Raw genomic sequence first — 22,331 nt, forward strand, 5'->3', positions numbered from 1 at the left:
TCCGAGTGCACGGCATGCTACAAACCAGCGCTCGACTCCTCCTGCAATACTGTGGCCACATCTTCGACAGACGTCGTGTCAGCTGCTTTCCTTCCTCTGTCACATTACACTCCAAAAGAACTTATCTTCTCAACAATGTAGATTGCTACTTACCCAAAGATGGCACGTTAATCTGCAGACATGCACAACTGAAAGACATTTACACATAAGCTTTCGGCGAAAACCTTCGTCAGAAAGAGAAAAATATAATTCTGAATGCATTCTAGTCCCAGTTGGCAAAGTTGGCGGTCATGTGTGCGTGAAGTGTGCTTGCTTGTGTGAATGAATGGAGTGTGTTTCTCTGACGAAGGCTGTGGCCGAAAGCTTGTGTGTGTGTGTGTGTGTGTGTGTGTGTGTGTGTGTGTGTGTGTGTGTGTGTCTGTGCGCGCGCAACTTTACGTGTTATCTCTACGGTAAGTAGCAATCTATCTTTTGCCTATAGTTGATGTTCCAACGTGGAGTTTCCACTGTTTGAACCTATCTTTTTGAATTTCGCAATTATTTTCTCCAGACCTTAGGGGACATCGGACCAATGCTTTTTTTCCATACCCTTGAGTGTCCGTTAACTCCTGCACAGTCATCGTTCTTGTAGAAGAGCTTTACCAGCAGTGTGCAATGCCTCATGGAGACAGTCATATTAGCTATCTCGAACGCAGACTGAGGAACGACGGTGTGCCGCGCGTCTGTTGGTGAGCATACTCTGACGCTTTCAGCGCCACCTACTGGCCAAATTTTCGTTAAATATTCTTTTGCTCCGCGGCGTTTCCCCCTGCGTCAATAATACGAGGGACGTTTCATAAATAACGCATACTAATTTTTTCATTACACGTTTACTTTTTTTTATTTCGACATCTCTTCACAGCCCTTCAATAAATTTCCCTGCTTCTCTATAACTGAAACCCAACGTCTTGGAAGCTCTATTATTCCATCAAGGACATCACTTTCTGCTCATATGTCGCATGTCTCTGGTAACGACGATAGAAAGCTCTTCCACAGAAAGGTAACGATGTCCTTGTATAAGTTGTTTCAACTTGGGGAACAAGTCGAAGTCTGGTGGACTCCTCTCCGGGTTGTAGGGAGGATGCAGCAACATTTCCCATCCGTATTCGCGCAGTGAAAGGGCTACAACATGGCCGATTCGCGGGCGAGCATTACCGTCGAGGAAGGTTGGCCCAGCCTCGATCCACTGAGGTCAGATTTTTCTGCGCGAGTTTTGCATGAAGTTCAATAATACAGAGCTTTTTACCTATCGCCAATTTTATGTTGCAGAAAAAAAGTGCTCTTCCTTAAGCTCCCAATTACACCTGACCTAATTTTCATTGTTGTTGTATCAAATAATCCACAGTAGTACCAACCTGTGCACTATTTATGAAATGTTCCTCGTATGCTCTCCAAGTTTGACGTCATTCTGAGCACTAGCCCTCTTCCTACAGCGTTTTAAAACTAGAACTTCAATTATGAACCCCATGTATAAATTCATCTTAATTATATTTACATGTGCCTATCATTCTCTACAATGGACAAACGTTTCCTGTTATGTTGACGTTATCTTGATATTCGGAATGTCCACTTAATCTTAAAGACAAAGTTGAGTAGTTGCCTTTTACATATTCGTTGGGCACACACATTAGCTGTAGTCCTTAGGTACTGGATGCAGTCTAATTGTCTGTAGTTTCTCTCTAACTGAAAAATGGGCAACATAAAACTAAATGATCAGCGGAATCTTCGTCCCCACATTCACAGATCTGTGTTTTACCACACCCCATTCGATGGGGTTGTTTGGGGGAGGAGACCAGACAGCAAAGTCATCGGTCTCATCGGATTAGGGAAGGATGGGGAAGGATGTCGGCCGTGCCCTTTGAAAAGAACCATCCCGGCATTTGCCTGGAGCGATTTGGAGAAATCACGGAAAACCGAAATCAGGATGGCCAGAGGCAGGATTTAACCGTCGTCCTCCCGAATGCGAGTCCAGTGTGCTAACCACTGCGCCATCTCGACATCCAATTCGATGCAGATATTTGGGATATGGACGGTGAACCATATCCGGAGTAGGGGGACTGTCGTATCGTTCGAACCTGTTCCTAACGTTTGAGAATACGCTGTATAGACGCCTTGCAGTGCTTCCAGTGTCCTAGTCAGACCGCCATTCATTTAACTTCAAGGCACGTAAATGTGTTTTCAGTAAAAAGAGTTTTTGTGGTTTCGTACATACAATCATATTGTTGACGTCCCAACTAACACAACGCTATTCAGTAACGTACGGCGATACCCGTCGTACATATCCCGAGAATCACCTGTAAACCTTCGACAGATGAGCGAAAGTCACCGGTGACTCCCAGAATTACACTATGTAATCAAAACTATCCGGACAAAAAGTTCTAGGCACCCTCCATCGGTAATGCTGGAATTCAATATAGTGTTGGCCCACCCTTAGCCTTGATGTCAGCTTCTACTTTCACAGGCATACGTTCAATCAGGTGCTGGAAGGTTTCTTGGGGGATGGCAGGCCATTCCTCACGGCGTGCTGCACTGAGGAGAGGTATCGATGTCAGTCGGTGAGGCATGGCACTAAGTCGGCGTTCCAAAACTTCCCAAAGGTGTTCTGTAGGGTTCAGGTAAGGACTCTGTGCGGGCCAGTCCATTACAGGGATGATACTGTCGTGTAACCACTCCGCCACAGGTCGTGCATTGCGAACAGATTCTCGATCGCGTTGAAAGATGCAATCGCCATCCCCGAATTGCTCTTCAACAGTGGGAAGCAAGATAGCACTTAAAACATTAATGTAATTCTGTGCTGTGATAGTGCCACGCAAAACAACAAGGGATGCAAGACCCCTCCATGAAAAACATGACCACACCATGACACCACCGCCTCCGAATTTTACTGTTGGCACTACACACGCTGGCAGATGACGTTCACAGGGCAATCGTCATACACACACCCTGCCATCGAATCGCCACATTGTTACTCCACACAACGTTTTTCCACAGTTCAATCGTCCAACGTTTACGGTCCCTACACCAAGCGAGGTGTCGTTTGGCATTTACTGACGTGATGTGTGGCTTATGAGCAGCCGCTCGGCCACGAAGAGTGTTTTTTCACCTCCCGCCTAACTGTGATAGTACTAGGTGCATTCAAGTTCTAAGGCCTCCGATTTTTTTTCTAATTAACTACTCACCCGAAATCGATGAAACTGGCGTTACTTCTCGACGTAATCGCCCTGCAGACGTACACATTTTTCATAACGCTGACGCCATGATTCCATGGCAGCGGCGAAAGCTTCTTTAGGAGTCTTTTTTTGACCACTGGAAAATCGTTGAGGCAATAGCAGCACAGCTGGTGAATGTGCGGCCACGGAGAGTGTCTTTCATTGTTGGAAAAAGCCAAAAGTCACTAGGAGCCAGGTCAGGTGAGTAGGGAGCATGAGGAATCACTTCAAAGTTGTTATCACGAAGAAACTGTTACGTAACGTTAGCTCGATGTGCGGGTGCGTTGTCTTGGTGAAACAGCACACGCGCAGCCCTTCCCGGACGTTTTTGTTGCAGTGCAGGAAGGAATTTGTTCTTCAAAACATTTTCGTAGGATGCACCTGTTACCGTAGTGCCCTTTGGAACCCAATGAGTAAGGATTACGCCCTCGCTGTCCCAGAACATGGACACCATTTTTTCAGCGCTGGCGGTTACCCAAAATTTTTTTGGTGGCGGTGAATCTGTGCGCTTCCATTGAGCTGACTGGCGCTTTGTTTCTGGATTGAAAAATGGCATCCACGTCTCATCCATTGTCACAACCGACGAAAAGGAAGTGCCATTCATGCTGTCGTTGCGCGTCAACATTGCTTGGCAACATGCCACACGGGCAGCCATGTGGTCGTCTGTCAGCATTTGTGGCACCCACCTGGATGACACTTTTCGCATTTTCAGGTCGTCATGCAGGATTGTGTGCACAGAACCCACAGAAATGCCAACTCTGGAGGCGATCTGTTCAACAGTCATTCGGCGATCCCCCAAAACAATTCTCTCCACTTTCTCGATCATGTCGTCAGAACGGCTTGTGCGAGCCCGAGGTTGTTTCCGTTTGTTGTTACACGATGTTCTGCCTTCATTAAACTGTCGCACCCACGAACGCACTTTCGACACATCCATAACTCCATCATCACATGTCTCCTTCAACTGTCGAATTTCGATTGGTTTCACACCATGCAAATTCAGAAAACGAATGATTGCACGCTGTTCAAGTAAGGAAAACGTCACCATTTTAAGCATTTAAAACAGTTCTCATTCTCGCCGCTGGTGGTAAAATTCCATCTGCTGTACGGTGCTGCCATCTCTGGGACGTATTGACAATGAACGCGGCCTCATTTTAAAACAATGCGCATGTTTCTATCTCTTTCCAGTCCGGAGAAAAAAAATCGGAGGCCTTAGAACTTGAATGCACCTCGCACTTGCAGTGCATCCTGATGCAATTTGGAATACCTGTGTGATGGTATGGATAGATGTCTGCCTATTACACATTACGACCCTCTTCAACACGTTTCCACTTCACTGCCACACCAGAAACAGTGGACTTAGGGACGTTTAAGAGTGTGGAAATCTCGCGTAGAGACGCATGACGCAAGTGACACCCAACTATCTGACCACGTTTGAAGGACGTGAGTTCCGCGGAGCGCCCATTCTGATCTCTCACGATGTCTAATCACTACTGAAGTCGCTGATATGGAGAACCTGGCAGTAGGTGGCAGCACAATGCACCTAATATGAAAAAGGTATGTTTTTGGGGGTGTCCAGATACTTTTGATCACATAGTGTATTTACAGAGGCAGTGAGAGCATCTGAAGATCGAGTATGGTGTTTACTATTCGCAAGACGTAAATGGTCTAAGATATTCACGGAATTGGAAAACAAACGCTGGTCGCCGTTTGCGCACGGCTAGATGCTACGGCCTACAGGCTAGGTAAGACGCTATGTTCCATTGTTACTCCACTTTGCCAGTATTTCTCTCTCTTTCGCTCGTTCAACCCCTTAATCGCAACTAGGGCCGAGCCAGGTGTTTCCAAGGCCGCACGGTACGGTATCAACTTCCTTTGGTTCCACTTGTTGGAGGAAGCTGTGTGGCAGGTGCGGTGTATGACCACAAAGTCTGGTCCTCCCGAATTGAAGTCCTGGGTTTTAACGATAAGGCTCCTTCTCTCCCTGTCCACAACTGCGGTCAGTGGGTTGCCACTGGAGAACCTCGACAATTTCGTATTCTAAAGGTTTATGTTTCTAATTCTGATTCAACAATCACGATCGAAATTTTTCCCGTAAAGCTGCGAGCCGGTATGTTTCTTTCAATACATGTACAAGTCAGTCCTCACCCTCTCCCCTACCGTGATCCGAATTAGTAAATACATACACATAGAAAGGCATTGCTTCGTGTCGCACAAAAACTAACGTGAGAGAGAAAGCGGAGGAGTTAAGTATTAACTATAGTACTAACCTTATGGTGAACATTTCCCGCTTATTCCTCAAATCAGAAAAAAGGACCTCAAGTCTCTGCATCTTTCTGTCATCGTCATTGCATGTACTAGAAAGACATACAGGGGGTGTGCAAAAGCATGGAAACACCATGCCTAATATGGTGCAGGAAAACTCACTCGAAACACCTTTCAGTCGTTTCGCAATGGATAAGTACAGGTCCTGTATGGTTTCAAAGGGAACCTTATTCTTTCTGCAAAATTCTATGACCCGGTAGATAGCGATCTCGCACCCTTCTTTCCAATGTGGACCACAAAGACTCAACAATATTCAGATCCAGTGACTGTGGTTGCCAGGAGGGATGTGAAAATTCATCTTCGTGGCCACAAAACCAGTCTTGGACGATGCGAGCTGTGTGAACTGAGGCCGTATCGTCTTTGAGCACACCAACACCATTGGTGAGCAAACAATTTACCATGGTATGGACCTGATCAGTCAAAATGGTCACATAATGCTTGGCAGTAATGAAACCTTGCGGAGTACCCGCGAGGCGCACGGAATACCACGAATGTCTGGCCAAATCATCACCGACCCTCGCCATGTTTCACTGCTGGGACGTAAATTAGGCCACAAGTTGGAACCAGCGTGAAACAAGACTCATTCGATCAAACGACAGTCTTAATGCGATATTACAGTGCCTGTGTTATTCCGAATTATGATGCAAAGTTGCATCGGACGTGTATAATGTCCGAGGAACTTCGCATCATAACAACGCACTACATTGCAGAAACTTATCTACCAGCCGAACCTGGTAAGGCAATTTCAAGTACAATGTCTTCCCTTTACGGGACTACATAACAGATGTGCGAATACAGGTTGTAGACACGTGGTTGATGACATACGGACGTTTGGGTCTCGCCGTGAGTCGTGCTCGTATAGCCAAATGGTAAGGCCACCGCCCGCGATAAGCAGGAAATCCGGGTTTGAGTCCCAGTCCGGTACGAATTTCCATTGTAATTCTATTATACAGCTGATGGTTATCCACATTCGCAACAGCGAATAAATTTAATGTATTCTTCTACTGTTCCACGTGCTCCTGTTACGGGTATCTGCATCACTGATGAGTGGTTTGAGAATTCTAGCTCGCCCTGCAATTCCCCACTATTGGAACACCCTTCGCGTTGTTTTAGTGCTAACAGGGTTCACGAAACTGACATTCATTTCTGCAGTGACTTTTGCAGCTGTCGTCGCCTTATTTTTCGTTACCATCTTCTTACATGACCGTCCGTCACCATCACTCGAAACACACTTTCGTCCGGGTTGTTAACTTAGCAGATGATTTCTTTCCGCTTTCCATGTATACGGTGTAAATCTTCGATACTTTGCTCCTTGAAACACCAAACACTTCGGCTCTCTTGGTTACGGGAGCACCCACAAAACGAGCACCAAAAATCGGTCCACGTTCGAATTCACTTAGCTCTGAGAAAGTACAACTACAGAGAACACTTCTGACCACGAATGGCGCTGGTACCGTATTGACGACATTGTACGGATGCGTTCGTGGTGAAAATACAACAGGGCAACCCGCAGGCTTAGCTAACATCTGCGTTTATGTTCAAGTATGTACTTCTCACGACGTTTCGATATTTTTATCAAACTCCTGTACCTCGTTTTGATTAAAGATGAATTACTGATGCGAAAACCGAAGCGTTGCCCGTGCGAGATAGCTAAATGCTTTCTCACTACTAGCTGTTATCTGAGAAAATTATAATTTTTTAGCAGATGTACTCTGTTTCTTGTTCCGTCGAAACCGACTACACGTCAGACTAAACACTAGTTCTACTGGGCAAGCGAAGTGAAGGTGGAACTATCTTAACCAAAACTGGATCATTAGCTAAGTGATTTAGAGGAAATCAGCAAATTTTCAAGTCCGCATGGCAGCCTCCAAACGCGAACCCGTTTTTCATGAAAAACTATCTGACCTTTCAAGCCAGCCGCACTTAACTTAGCGACGTTAACTTGTTGAACAGTGTGAGTATTCAACCCGCAAAAATGGTGGAACTTAGTTAAATTTGAATAGTTTCCTACGCACCACACGTAAAAGTTTCAAAATTCCTACTTCTTACTGTGTGCTAACCAGAAGACAAACTTAGATACGCACTCCGTAAACCAGAGACGATGACACATCTCGTTCCCGAAGCACGCCAGCAAACATGCCTGCACGACCACCCTTATCGTACATGCGCTTATCTTACGAGGCGGAAGTATTATGCTCACCGAGAACGTCTGCGGTCTGTCAGCGTCCTAGAACCATTCGTATCGTTCGCGCCAGTCACATACAAGCACTGCTCTTTTTAATTTTCACATCTAGTATCGCAGTCAAATTTGCGAAAAGGATGTCAAATCTTGATGACTGATTATAGATGGTCATAGGCGTTCACTACGCAAGACGAGAGCAAAGTAAAAAATTTTAAGTCTAGTACTGAAAGGGTATGTTGCTCAGGTCCGGAAAGGTACTCGCTTTCCGACGTTTTACCCTTTCAGGACACGCTCTTTGTCTAGTGTTTGTAGAGATCGTAAACTGCAATTCTGGAAGGACTACACAATAACCGTCTATGGCTTTTTTAAATTTATTTATCTAATAACTGAGAAACCTGGGGTTGCTCAGGTACGCATTTATTTCAACATGCTATCAGTCCATCCCCTCCTCCCTTCTCTCTTTTTTTCATTTTTTCCTTCCCCTCCACCCTCCTCCTCTCCATCCACCTCCTACCCTCCGTATCCATCATCTCTCACTTTATCTATCTCTTCTCCCTCCTCCCTCTATCCATCCCCCTTGTCCTCGTTCATCACCTCGACCCCTCCCTCTCTGTCTACCACTTCCCCACACCCTACGATCTGTCCACCACCTCATCTCCCCTTTCTCTGTCCACTTCCCCCTCCCCTATCTCTGACGATCTCCTCTTCCTCCTATCTGTGCCTATGTTCTCCTTCCCCGTCTTTGTCAGTTCATCTTGTCCTCCCTTCTCTCTCCACATTATCACATTCACCCTAATAGAAGGCTGGTGGTTCTTACCATTGCAGTATTTCTTTCCAGATTGCAACTAATGTGTGTACCAAATTTGAATGAAATCGTTCTAGGGGTATAGGATGAAATTTTTACCCGTGGCTTTGCTTGCATACGCATATGACAAACTTATTTCAAACATATTTCACGCATTTCACCTGTAAGTCCAGCGAATTTCACCCTGCATTTTCATTTTCACGCAGCTAAGTATTTATGACATATCTCCAAAACTGTGTCATAGAATGACGCAATTTTTCTGGTACATGCAGTGGTATATGCGAATATTGTCTGCAAAATGTGTCACGAAAACAGTTAATAGCAAAGAAGTAATAAATTACGACGTCATGCTTCATGTGGCAATTTTACTGCATGAATTTTTCTTTTGTTAAGTTTGTTGCAAGGCTCTAAGTGGTCTCATTCTCGAATACTGGGGTACGGGTATTCTTACGTCATGCGCTACACTGTTTTTCAGCCCCACCCATAGGGTGGTGGTCCTTACTCCACAGTGATTTTTTCCACACAGTGAATGATATGTGTACCAGTGGATGAAGAGAAGATGTGGAAAAAACACCACACACACACACACACACACACACACACACACACACACTCTACATTCATTCATTCATTTTTATAATTTGTGTGGATATCTAGTTTTTGGCAGCAGAGACGATACAACCAACAGTAGTCACAAAAGTACCATATAAAAATAATTGCAATTTGCGTAGCAGAATGATGGAAAAAAAAGAGTCCGATGTATATACATAAGTCCCCAATGTAAAACAAAAGCACTAGAAGACGAACACCAAACACCCAGCAGTAGTTTCAACAGTACCAATTTAACATTAGTGCAGTTTTCATAATGGTGTGAAGTACAGTAAACGTTCGTTATTTAAATTAAAATACACAAAATTACGACACAGGATTCGAACTTAGTGAGTTCCAGAGGAGAATGATATCCACAGCAACTTAAAATGAAAGCTGGGCAACGAAGTCGTTTACAAAGAGAAGTTCTTAATGCAAAGTAAAAACACAGACTACCCAGTTTTCGAACCGAGCTGGTTCCATAAGAAGGTAAGATCCACATAACTTATAGGACAAAGTGAAAACCGGTGTCTTAAATAATTCTCGAGCAGCAGTTAACGCTTGTAGCGAGAAAGTAGCCCATAGCAATCAATGTTTTGTACAAGACCGCCTGTGCGGCAGAGTACATTGTACACGCCAATATGACGTGGTTCAGATTAGCCACAGCCGTTGTGTCCTGCTCACAGTGTCCACAAAAGTCGATTTTCAACCAGTATATGCGGGCGGAGTAACACCTGTGTCCCAGCCTCATGCGGATGGGAGAAGTCACATGACGTTTTAAGCTTCACCGAGGTGAACCACGGTTGTATGGCCGCCATTATAGTGCTGGGAGACGTGCCATTCGAAATTCCAGTCGTGATAAGCAGCTTTTTGGACCGTCGAGCTGAAATCCGTACAAGTGATTGGTGTTCGGCGAAACTGTCCTTCCATAGTGCTCCTCTTAGCGAGGCCGTCAACGTTTCATTTTAGTGTCTGGACATAAAAGATCAAAATCGACTAGCTAAAAATATCTCGTGTAGTCCCCATCCACAAATCGAGAAAAAAGACGTGGTAAACCCGAGATGTTCAGCGAAGGTAATGCAAATGATTATTACCATATTTTATGGACTATAAGACACTACGGACTTTACGACGCACCTTAATTTTTGAACAATTTTTTTTAAAAATAACATTTTTACTACCAGACTGCAAAGCCGGACTAAAAAAAGTAGTTTATAAAATCAAACTGACTTTAAAACCTCTGAAAATCGTCATCTGAATTTTCTTCTTCGTTGTCATCATTGTCCTCTTCATACATAAGATGGTATTCACTACCATCGACAGCGTTACTTATGCCGCACTTCTTGAAAGCTTCAAAATGTCTTCTGTCACTCTATACCACGACTGTTTTATCCCTGACACACTTGTTTGATTGTAGGTCCTTTTGAAGTACCCTTCGGTGTGAATTCATACACACTTTAAAAGGTTTATTTATTGAGACATCAAGAGGTTGCAATTGTGAAGTCAGTCCTTCCGAACAACAGAAAGCTCTGTATTTCCCCGTCTCAATTTCTCTTTCACAGAATGTTTCGAATGACTACTAAATTGATTCAGGACAAGAAGACACCATTTATTCAATAAAGCACTTTTCGTTCTCTCACACACACTGTTAATCCGTAATTTCATTCCAGCCTCGTCCAGCCAAGCCTTGTCATGTACGTGAGCAACAACACCTAACAGTATTTCAGAAGATTTTGGCATTGTTTTGCGCTTGAAAACGATCGCTGGATTAAGTGTAGTACCGTCGACGCAACATGAAAGGACAAAAGCGTAGCGCATTTTTTTATGTCCACTTGTTTCTAAAGTTGCAGTTTTAGCACATTTCATGGCAACAGTTCTGTAGTGCACATCAAACGTCAGAGGAGTTTCGTCCATATTCGCAGTAGCTTAGTTCCACATTGGTTTTCTTTCGATGCTGAATAATAAAGCACTCACTCTCACTCCGTCTTCAGGCCACAAGTGGCCCATCAGGACCATCCGACCGCCGTGTCATCCTCAGTGGAGGATGCGGATAGGAGGGGCATGTGGTCAGCACACCACTCTCCCGGCCGTTATGATGGCTTTCTTTGACCGGAGCCGCTACTATTCCGTCGAGTAGCTCCTCAATTGGCATCACGAGGCTGAGTGCACCCCGCAAAATGGCAACAGCGCATGGCGGCTGGATGGTCACCCATCCAAGTGCCGGCCACGCCCGACAGCGCTTAATTTCGGTGATCTGACGGGAACCGGTGTATCCACTGCGGCAAGGCCGTTGCCGAATAATAAAGCGATGGAACAATAACATTTTCTCTTCCGAGATAGTATGGTTTTGGTTCGCATGCTAAGTCCATTACACTTAGTAAAACTGTAGTACCAACAAACTCCACCCTTGAAGTCTTAAGTTAGACTGTAGCGCTAGTTTACGAGTGTGTATTTGAATAATTTTGTATTAATTCCAATGCCAGTTTGATGGTGTCCTTGAATCCATTTCAATAACTCGTCTACTAGTGTTCGCATTCAGTCCTCTGTTTTAACAATTAGTCTTCCTCTTTTTTCATTTTTTCTTTACTAGCACGCCAATCGCGAATGTTTTTTTTTTTTTTTTTTCTGCTGGTGGAGAGCCGAAATGCCGCTCAGTTTCCATGTTGTTCTGCATATGGCACTCCTTTCGATTTATAGCCCGCATAATATTTATTTTTTCCGTTATGAAACTAACTACCAACAAAAATATTGTACTATTACCGATAACACAAATCGCTTTCAATCCAAGTTCACTGGCACCTTAGACTGCAGCGACGCATCATAGGCTAAACTATTTCTTGACAATCTGAGAGTAATTACCCCCTAAGGGGTAAAATGAAATTTTTTGAGGGATAAAAACTAAATGATTAGATTGTTTCAGTCAGGAAATTAAATTATTTTCAAAAGATCATTCCTATTAACATAATTTCGTAAGATTCTGATACTGATTATATAAGTTATCAATAATTACTTTTTCTCAATTAGCAGGATTAATGCGGTGGAGGTTACAAGTTCCTCACACAGTCCATCCATTATACACATGTTGTGCTTTGTCCCGTACATCGCTGATGATAAAAGTGAGACATATATGTAACAAATGCTACATATCACAAGGAAACGTCTTCTCCAAGTTGTAGATAGCACCTGCAGTAATTGGTTCATTACTTGCTTCCGAACAGATAAGTGAACTAAATAACAGGACGAAACAGCAGTAACTGCATAACTGTAAAGAGTGATTAGCCACAAAGCATTAACAGCCTAAAGTCGTCCAACTTCTACCAGTTCAGAAGTAAGGAGTGCAGCAATGAAGTGATTTGCGAAAAATAAGTATAGTGCACAGATCGTAACTACTTTGATTTTATATGGGGTTGCAGTGTGCAAGTCAAGCAGGTGCCGCTATGGAGAGGAGTAATGCAGGGGAAGCATGTTTTGTAACGAGTACGTACTCACACTGTGGATAGTTAGCTTTTTTTCTGAGGAGGAGGTGTGGGTACCACTTGCGGCGCGCCACGAATTCCTTCGTCATTCATTCTAACTAAAACACGCGCGCACGCGCACACACACACACACACACACACACACACACACACACACACACACACACGAACTAAATATCATTCATTATTTTAAAAATAAGTATTGCAAGAGAAGTCTGTCATTCTACAGTTTAGTTAGGTGCTAAAGTTGTAATAATGCGGCGGGGGGGGGGGGGGGGGCGGGGCAACAGATGGCAGGGGAGGGAGGAATACTAGCTAATGTCTGACTGCACTCAGGGGTAATGGTATAGGAAAGATTGGGAACCACTAGGCTAGACAGTGTTCTGGGTTTGTGATGGCGGGGCAGGAGGGAGACAGTGTTAGCAATCTTGGGCATCCCCACAAATAATGTTCCGTCGCATCGGTGCACTGCTGCTGCCACTTGAATCTACTGTTGCCAGACAGAGAGGGGTTTCCCGCGGTATCGAATATATGCCCATTTTTAAGACTGGCGGGCGTAATTTTAAATCAAACAATGGACATTTTTATATTCATTTCGGGTGTAAGTTAATTTTGAAGGCAATTTTAGAAAAAAAAACAAGCGCCGCTTAAAATGGTGACGGGAAAAGAAAAAACTAATGCCACAAAAACAACTTGGATTTCGAAAAGGCAAATGGACAACTGAAATCCTTTTACGGTTGGTTTCTGACATACAGTTCAATTTCTCTCCGAATAATTACATCACAGTTGTATTCATAGACTTGACTGAAGCATAGGACGTCGTCGTCTTGTCAATTTTTGGGGAAAAAATTGGAGAAACTCCAGATTTCAAATTTACTCGTGCGTAACATTGTAAGCTTTGTGAGCAAAAGGAAGAGAATCATTTTGCAACACGAAACTACACTGGGACTCAGAAATTTGCAGAGTGCCCCCGCATTGATCAGTCTTGACTCCCTTATCATTCAACATTTATACTGCACACCTTTTTGACCTCTTTGTCAGTGACATTTAGATACTACAATGAGCAGACGACGTATGTATATATTCCGAATACAGTACTCTTCAGTCCTGTCATTTGAAAAAGCATACGTCTGCATGAGAGATGTACAGAAGGGGCTTCAAAAGCTCTAATACCAAGTCTACTCTTATGATCTTTACTTGAGATAGGATTCGACTTCCCCAAACAATGCAACAGCAACTTAAAACGCCGTAAAAACCACGCTCTTCTGCAGACAAGCAGACACTCGAGTTACGTCATTGCTCTACTTTTAGCCGCGCGGAGTGGTCGCGCAGTTTGAAGCGCTATGTCACTGACTGCGCGGTCCCTACCGCCGGAGGTTCAAGTCCTCCCTCGGGCGCGCGCGGGCGCGCGCGCGCGCGCGCGCGCGCGCGCGCGCGCGCGCGCGCGCGCGCGCGTGTGTGTGTGTGTGTGTGTGTGTGTGTGTGTGTGTGTGTGTGTGTTTTGTTCTTAGCATAAGTTAGTTTAAGTAGTGTGTAAGTCTAGGGACGTCAGCAGTTTGGTCCCATAGGAATTCACACACATTTGGGCATTTTTTTTGCTCTACTTTTAACAACACAACAAAAACAAAATTTGAATTATATCAACATTACCGTGTGACGACGGCCTGAGAAATTTTCTCAATATCTCATAGGTCAAATGAAGAAAGAGTCACCTTTCCGCGCGACACCGACAGGGAATTGTCACAGCTACACAGACGGCAGAAGTTTGCACCCATTTCGATTAATACTTCCTTTTAAGTTCCGGCTCACAGAGTCCTTGACGTCATCGGAATGCTGTCAACGGTATCTATTTCCTGTGGCGCTGACAAGGGAACCTCCCCATCGCACCCCCTTCAGATTTAGTTATAAATTGGCACAGTGGATAGGCCTTGATAAACTGAACACAGATCAATTGAGAAAACAGGAAGAAGTTGTATGGAACTGTGAAAAAATAAGCAAAATATACAAACTGAGTGGTCCATGGGCCACATAGGCGACATCATGGAGGATGTAATTTAAGGAGCGCGGTGGTCTCGTGGCAGCGTGAGCAGCTGCTGAACGAGAGGTCCTTGGTTCAAGTCCCTTCTCGAGTGAATATTTTACTTTCTTTACTTTTGCATACTTATTATCTGTCTGTTCGTTTATTGACGTCTCTGTTCACTGTAATAAGTTTAGTGTCTGTGTTTTGCGATCGCACCGGAGACCGTACGATTAGTAGACGAAAGGACGTGCCTCTCCAATAGGAACCGAAAACATTTGATCGCAAGGTCATAGGTCAACCGATTCCTCCACAGGAAAACACATCTGATATATTCTATACGAAACTGGTGACGGCACGTGCGTCACATGACAGGAATATGTTGTCGACCCACCTAACTTGTACACTTGGTGAATGGGTAAAAAGATTCTTCTGCCATGCCCGATTTAGGTTTTCTTGTGGATGTGATAATCACTCCCAAAAAAGTGATGAAAACATAAGAGTTTGTCACATAAACTGAAAATATAAAAATCTACTGTATTCGGCACCATAGCTCACTCACCAGCCATACGGAGGTCTAGGACCCGAGTGAAACATCTCATTGTGTACAACCACCCCATAGATATGAAGGTTCTTCCGCAGAATTGGAGTTAATCTTGGTTGATCAAGAGGCCGAAGATAAAAGGATAAATTCTCCATTTACTGTAAAAAAGGATTCAGCATCTCATTTGCACACAGTGTTCGGTATATTCGAGGCAGTCACTGACATCTATTGATCTATTGCAAAAGTCATGTGGCATTGGCTTTAGATTCCTTAGTATCTCCGTTGTCGAGCTTTGGAAAATTGTCTTTGTACGAAACTAGGAGAACGTGCAGTGTCTTAGGTGTCATTTTTGTGTTGTAGATGGCTAACACGTGCTTTTACAGTGTAGCGTCATGTGTGGCGGCGGTGGTGGTGGTGATGGTGGTGGTGGTGGTGGGAGATAGCGATCCAGCATCGGCAGAATATACTTCTAGAAAATGGCATCGAAGTGTCTTAACATTCCCATCTAACAATCAATACATCATCATCAACAGTATCGTCTGCTCTCAAATGTGCCCGGCAAGCCGACGTGCTATTGCGCCATGTACTTTACTGGCATTCCACTGACTTTATTTCGGGAAACGACGGAAAGCTTAAATTAGGATGGCCGGTGCGGGTTTCGAATCACTGTCCTCCCGAACTACGAACTAAGTCGGGCGCCTCAGAGCACCGTCGGTTTGCGCACTGTGCTGATCCTAGTGTAGAGGCCTATACCCCACACTTCCAGGGCTATTACAAATGATTGAAGCGATTTCATAAATTCACTGTAGCTCCATTCATTGACATATGGTCACGACACACTACAGATACGTAGAAAAACTCAAAGTTTTGTTCGGCTGAAGCCGCACTTCAGGTTTCTGCCGCCAAAGCGCTCGAGAGCGCAGTGAGGCAAAATGGCGACAGGAGCCGAGAAAGCGTATGTCGTGCTTGAAATGCACTCACATCAGTCAGTCATAACAGTGCAACGACACTTCAGGACGAAGTTCAACAAAGATCCACCAACTGCTAACTCCATTCGGCGATGGTATGCGCAGTTTAAAGCTTCTGGATGCCTCTGTAAGGGGAAATCAACGGGTCGGCCTGCAGTGAGCGAAGAAACGGTTGAACGCGTGCGGGCAAGTTTCACGCGTAGCCCGCGGTAGTCGACGAATAAAGCAAGCAGGGAGCTAAACGTACCACAGCCGACGGTTTGGAAAATCTTACGGAAAAGGCTAAAGCAGAAGCCTTACCGTTTACAATTGCTACAAGCCCTGACACCCGATAACAAAGTCAAAAGCTTTGAATTTTCGGCGCGGTTGCAACAGCTCATGGAAGAGGATGCGTTCAGTGCGAAACTTGTTTTCAGTGATGAAGCAACATTTTTTCTTAATGGTGAAGTGAACAGACACAATGTGCGAATCTGGGCGGTAGAGAATCCTCACGCATTCGTGCAGCAAATTCGCAATTCACCAAAAGTTAACGTGTTTTGAGCAATCTCACGGTTTAAAGTTTACGGCCCCTTTTTCTTCTGCGAAAAAAACGTTACAGGACACGTGTATCCGGACATGCTGGAAAATTGGCTCATGCCACAACTGGAGACCGACAGCGCCGATTTCATCTTTCAACAGGATGCTGCTCCACCGCACTTCCATCATGATGATCGGCATTTCTTAAACAGGAGATTGGAAAACCGATGGATCGGTCGTGGTGGAGATCATGATCAGCAATTCATGTCATGGCCTCCACGCTCTCCCGACTTAGCCCCATGCGATTTCTTTCTGTGGGGTTATGTGAAAGATTCAGTGTTTAAACCTCCTCTACCAAGAAACGTGCCAGAACTGCGAGCTCGCATCAAAGATGCTTTCGAACTCATTGATAGGGACATGCTGCGCCGAGTGTGGGAGGAACCTGATTATCGGCTTGATGTCTGCCGAATCACTAAAGGGGCACATATCGAACATTTGTGAATGCCTAAAAAAACTTTGAGTTTTTGTATGTGTGTGCAAAGGATTGTGAAAATATCTCAAATAATAAAGTTATTGTAGAGCTGTGAAATCGCTTCAATCATTTGTAATAACCCTGTAATTGTGCAAGTACAATGAGATCCTGATTCAGGCTTACAAAGCGCTCAACGGGTACAGTTTCATGAACACAATTCAAAAAGATGGACACCAACAGCTCTCTCCCAGACACGAGTCTCAAATCAAATTTTGCAAGCTACATTTCTTTATTTATCGAAATATGTATACGGCCCTTCACCCACAGCACTAAAAACGGTGCTACTACTCTGTAAACTTTGCTACTTCCTCTACTAAGTACAACAGAGGTGTATCACAACAAAATAGACTCTCAATAACAATCCAACCTTATAGCGCTCCTTATGGACAGTTTGCATCCTCGTAGAGCAAGGCGGGCGTTTTAGTCTACCACTACCAAACCAATGTTGCAGATTTTTAGTCCCTTACACCTATCTCTAAACAAGTTCCTATCCAAAAATTGTTTCTAATATAACGCACCGCTTTACTGAAAAAAATCAGAACAAAAGGAATTCTGTTTTTTCTAGATGCGCTGTATTAACTCTACTTACTTTATCTACACACACACACACACACACACACACACACACACACACACACACACACACACTTTTCCTAACGTATAACCAATACACACCATCACTCTCGTCTCTATCATCTTTCTTGTCAAATCCGGGATTGACAAGCTGACTGGTCTCGCCATACAGATTGGCCGAATCGCAAGTGACGGCCTTTGCGATGTCCGCAGTCAGCGTGAGACGACTACTTCAAAACGACAGCATGAAACCAAACAGTAACTAGTCAATGTCTTTCTCTCTTTGCTTTCGAAGCTTTAAATTCGGCTCTGGTGCGTTCTTGTTGAGCTTTTGCATATCTTCCCGAACAGTCTTGTTAAGGTACTGCCCTGTTCAGGATCTGGTCTGTGCCTGTTCAAGATCTGTATTTGATTAACGTTTAGCGTGGCTAGCAGCGTCTCCCATCATGCAACCTGTACACAGGTCGGGCATTTAAGCACCACGTGCTTTTGTATTCCCTCCCTGGCTTCCCGGCCACATCACTATTCGGGCTTCTTCTTATTGGGTGCAAATATCTAAGTCCAGCGAGAAACTGCAACATCCTTAGTCTTTCTTGAAAGCCACGGCAAGAAGCCTAAGCCAAGTTTTCTAGTTTAATATGAATCCCAGATAATTTACTGTATCTTTACCGTTTTATTCTTTGTGTGTGTGATGCTTTGAAGGATGTACCCCATAATCTCGTAGACTAGGAAGGCTGTATTTCTTTAAGCTAATCACTAGTTCCCCTCATAATTACCTTGACAGTGGTGACAATTTATTAGTTTGCGTAAGGCTGAGAAAATAATGTGTGTGTAACCTATGTAGCACAAAATGTTTAGGCCAATCAGTAGGTTTTGAGATTTATACTCGTATCATCAATGTCTGAAACATTCAGGGCATCACGACATTTCTTGTTTTGTACCGATGTCAAATTGAAGCGTAGCATTTCTTCGGAAATGTCAGTCTTTGCTAGATGCTCTCGCTGATGTGTGGACTGACTGTTCAGTCTCAAGTTGTTGTTGATAACCTAGAAAGCCGAAAAGCAGTTCACAACAAAATACACAGTAAATGTAATTGTGGAACAATAATTTGGAATGCGTAGAAATGTTGGAACACGCGAGGCAATACTGACCCTAAGACTTGTCTTAGAAGATATATTAAGGAATGGCAAACCTATTTTTCTAGCATTTGTAGACTTAGAGAAAGCTTTTGACAATGCTGACTGGAATACACTTCTTCAAATTCTAAAGGTGGCAGGGGTCAAATATAGGGAGCGAAAAACTATTTACAATTTGTACAGAAACCAGATGGCAATTGTAAGAGTCGAGGGGCATGAAAGGGAAGCAGTGGTTGCCAAGGGAGTGAAAAAAGATTGTAGCGTATCCCCGATGTTATTCAATCTGTATATTGAGCAAGCAGTAAAGGAAAGAAAAGAAAAATTCAGAGTAGGAATTAAAATCCATGGAGAAGAAATAAAAACTTCGAGACTCGCCGATGACATTGTAATTCTGTCGGAGACAGCAAAGGATTTGGAAGAGCAGTTGAACGGAATGGACAGGGTCTTGAAAGGAGGGTATAAGATGAACATAAAAAATGCCAAACGAGGATAATGGAATGTAGTCGAATTAAATCACGCGATGCTGAGGGAATTTGATTAGAAAATGACACACTTAAAGTAGTACATGGGTTTTGCTATTTAGGGAGCAAAATAACTGATGATAATCGAAGTAGAGAGGACAAAGTGTAGACTGGCAATGGCAATGAAAGCATTTCTGAAGAAGAGAAATTTGGTGACATCGAGTATATATTTCAGTACTAGGAAGTTTTTTTTGAAAGTATGCGTGTGGAGTGTAGCCATGTATTGAAGTGAAACATAGACGATAAATAGTTTAGACAAGAAGAGAATAGAAACTTTCGAAATGTGGTGCTACAGAAGAATGCTCAAGATTAGATGCGTCGATCACTTAACTAATGAAGAGGTACTGAATAAAATTGGGGAGAAGAGGAATTTGTGGCACAACTTTACTGGAAGAAGGGATTGGTTGGTAGGACACGTTCTGAGGCATCAAGGGATCACCAATTTAGTGTTGGAGGGAAGCGTGGAGGATAAAAATCGTAGAGGGAGACCAAGCGATGAATACACTAAGCAGATTCAGAAGGATGTAGGTTGCAGTAGTTACTCAGAGATGATGAAGCTTACACAGGATGCGCAGCATCAAACCGGTCTCTGGACTGAAAACCATAACACCACCAACAACACTGCGATTAATTTTTAATACATTTCTATGTTCTTTGATGTACCGACAGAATATTCACTAAAAATTTAGGGTTATACTAAGAACCAATATGAAATGTGTTCATTACATGAAATCAGTGTCAGGGAATGCAAATGGTAGACTTAGATTTGTTGGACGGGTTCTGGGGGAATTTAGTGCACCTGTAAAGGAAACAGCGAACAAGACGCCGGCGCGACTAGCTCTAGAGAATTCTCCCGTGTTTGGAGTCCTTATACACGTGACAACAGACATACAACGAATTCATAGACTCGCTGTTAGGGTCGTAACGGGTCGATATAGCCCTGTTAAAGGTTAAGATAGATACACGGTCAACTTCAAGGGGTAGTTTTCAAAGGACATCCTATTCGCCGTTGCCTATAGAGTTTATTTATTTCACATGTGCAATATCAGTATTACGGTCATTATCAGGTAGTAGTGCAGAAGATTTTGCTTCAAAACTTGTTAAACTTTTAAAATCTTCCAACATTTATGTGTGTCATCGTCTTTTGCAGTACTACCTGATAATGGCTGTAAGACAAATTGCAATTGTGAAATAAATAATCTCTACAGTCAATGGCGAATATGATGTTATTTAGAAAATTATAAATGACAGTGAACCCCAACCAAGAGAAGTTAAATGGGAATCCTTGAAAGAAAGAAGTCGGAAGTCTCGCGAAACCCCGTTGGGTAAATTTTTGAGAACCTGTATTCGATGAGGAGTGCGCTACTATTCTGCGGCAAAGATCGTGTAATATTGAGAATGGATCATGAGACTAACACACAAGAAATTAGGGATCGCGCAGTGACTCATATATAGTCATTTTCCCTCGCTCATACCACTAATGGAATAGGACAGAACATCGCTAATATTGAAATGAAGTACCTTGCGCCATGCACTGTGCAGTGGCTAGCTGAGTATATAATATGTGGCTGCTTAGGATGAAGTAACATCACCAGCTATACTTTCAATTTTGATCACAAGGACCGATTTCAGAGAACGGGGACCTACTGTTCAACGTATAAACCGAACCACGTGTTGTTTCTCGAGACTCCTCACACTGTGTGTCGTGAAGACTGAAAAATCCGTGGTCCGACCGAAGTTCGATTCGTGCCATCTCTATTTCCACGCACGCGCTGTGCCGCTAGACCACAACATCCGACTTCTATACAGGTAGTTCATCTACACTTTTTGATAAATGATCTTGCGAGCATAAAAATATGTGATGTATACGGCCGTAACTTTTGACCAAGTAGCTTAAATTTTTCGCACCACCAAGGGACCGTAGACCCTAGTACGAGACAAATTTTAACTTGATACCTCTGCTCGTTTCTGAGGGAAAGAGCTCTAAACAGACGGGCAACAAAGTGATCCTATAGAGGTTACTTTTTACCGACTGACGCGCGGAACCGTAAAAATGGAGTCATTAAAACAAATAATTGAAAGGGTGTAAGTAAAAAATAAACCTAAAATGACTGATAAGGTAAATTCCAGAAACTACGTATTTAATAATAAAAAGAGGAAAAAATACGCCATAAAGGATGGAAGAACCAAAAACACATCGAGCGCTAAGATAGTTTTTAGAATCTATGTACCAAGTTCAAACATTACAAGATTTTTTTTAAACAGTTGGTGAATGAAGTAACCATCCACAAATACTTTTTAAATGTTTTATTTTGTGTCATAACCGGTTTCGGGCTCTCACGCCCATCTTCAGATGGCTAATATTTTTCGTTATACAGATGTTCTGATCAACAACATGTAATCAGCTCCACGCTGCACAAGAATATTTGAGTATTTAGTGCCACTTCATCAGTTGTTTTTTTTAACAAAAATATCCTACAGTGCTTCCATTTTTTTAAATAGGCTATGAAAAGTAGTCGTGTTCACTTACACACGTTCCAGTAGATGACTATTTCTTTTGCTGTGGTCCATGTGGTTTTCCAGCTCGATGCATATGTTATTGAATTCCACGCTACTGGAACATATGTAACTGAACGCAACTATTTTGTATCACATATAAAAATACAAACACTTTAGTGGATTTTTATTAATGAAACAACTGAAAGTGACACTGAAGACCCAAATATTCTTGTGCGGTATGGAGCAGATGACATATTGTTGATCAGAACATCTGTGTAACGAAAAATATTAGCCATCTGAAGATAGGCATGGTGTCCGAAACCGGTTGTGGCACTAAAAAAAATTATTCACCAACTATCATTGACGGATGAGGCGTTCACAAGATTCAATAAGGATAAAATAAC

The 22,331-nt window shown here is 43.3% G+C and overlaps 1 protein-coding gene and 1 pseudogene across 1 annotated transcript in view; both read right to left on the reverse strand.

The window, feature by feature from the left end:
- Positions 1–22,331, reverse strand: part of LOC124593720 (endoplasmic reticulum junction formation protein lunapark-A) — a 133,887-nt gene that overhangs the window by 64,234 nt on the left and 47,322 nt on the right. The window lies entirely within an intron of this gene.
- Positions 11,324–11,440, reverse strand: LOC124597198 (annotated as a pseudogene).

Source organism: Schistocerca americana, chromosome 2 (assembly GCF_021461395.2).
Source record: "Schistocerca americana isolate TAMUIC-IGC-003095 chromosome 2, iqSchAmer2.1, whole genome shotgun sequence".
NCBI classification, from domain to species: Eukaryota; Metazoa; Arthropoda; class Insecta; order Orthoptera; family Acrididae; genus Schistocerca; species Schistocerca americana.